General features: G+C 38.2%; 1 long non-coding RNA gene across 1 annotated transcript; it reads left to right on the forward strand.

Annotated features, from left to right (window-relative positions):
* The first annotated feature begins 420 nt into the window (after nt 1-420).
* On the forward strand, nt 421-987 carry LOC138565862 (uncharacterized). The gene is made up of 2 exons (XR_011301666.1): nt 421-489; nt 892-987. It is a non-coding gene; the product is annotated as an uncharacterized lncRNA (long non-coding RNA).
* The last annotated feature ends 250 nt before the right edge of the window (nt 988-1,237 follow it).

The following is a 1,237-nucleotide window of genomic DNA, read 5'->3' on the forward strand; positions in this document are numbered from 1 at the left end:
AGGACGGAGTACCAGCACCATAGCAACACTTTATATATAAATGACAGGGAAAGACCTCTGCCATTTTAGAAACCCGACGCGTGATGCAGTAAAACAGAACTTGTTATGTGGGCGGTTAAGCCCACATAACAACGCACCAATTAACAAAGGGTCCGCGTTTGAAACTGCAGTCCGGATCCTCATTCGTATAATTTCTATGGCACACAATGATAGAATGCAGGTTAATGGAAACTAACATGAGGATTGTTCAGATCTTACTGCTGGGCAGAAACGCTTAGAACTATAGAACATTTTTAACGTAGCGAAATGGGAGTCTGTTTAAACGCTTGGAGGCAAACTAACGGTAATGTCAGGATGCAACAAAACGGCAATGTATGAATACAGTGGTTTGACTCTGATGTCTCACCTTGGTTTTTCTAGAAAACGTTTAGAGTCTGATGGGACTCAGCCACCAAATACGTTATTTGTAGCGGACAGAACAGTCGATGGGTAAGCTAGATTTACCCATTTGGGATTTCCCCGATATATTAATCAATGCAACCTCGTGATCTTAATTAGTGACTTACAATATTTCTATCTCTTTTTCTTTTTTATATTTTCAACTACCCTTTACTCCCACCTCCACACTCCTCCAAATGATTTTTCGATTCCTGATTGGTATGTGCTTAACATTTTTGTTTACAAATGGGTTCATGTATGTAATTTACGTTGTTTATGTGTCTAAATGGATGTTTTATTTATTATTTATTTTCTACTTTGGGGAATTCGCGAAACATATGAACTCAATATGATTTGTGCTCCGTCGTAAATGTAACGTTTGTTAAATTGATTTTTTGATTTTTTGTTTTTTGTATTTGTCAAATCTCTAAATATTATGTTATAAATAATCAGTAAATAGATATTGCCCTGATCTGAGGAAGGCACTAGGAGTGTGCCGAAACACGTGTTATCAAAAAAGGGCTATTAATAAACCTACTCTCACTATGACCAAGAGTCCAAGTTTTTGAAATACAATTGTGGCGCAGTAAAGAGATGTGTGCAGCCCTCGATATATCATTGTCACTGTCGTTGTCAAAACAGTCCTTGGGGATTGGTCCTATCAGTTCATTTCCTAGATCCATGGAAAAAAGTCAGCCATCAACCGCCATTCAAATAATGGTGCCAGCGCCCAGAGTGATAGTCCTAGGGTCGCTGTTATCCATCAATATTGGAATGGTGTTCTGTTCTACATTGACTA

This window comes from Ambystoma mexicanum, chromosome 2p (genome assembly GCF_040938575.1).
Source record: "Ambystoma mexicanum isolate Mex_15411 chromosome 2p, UKY_AmexF1_1, whole genome shotgun sequence".
Classification (NCBI taxonomy): Eukaryota; Metazoa; Chordata; class Amphibia; order Caudata; family Ambystomatidae; genus Ambystoma; species Ambystoma mexicanum.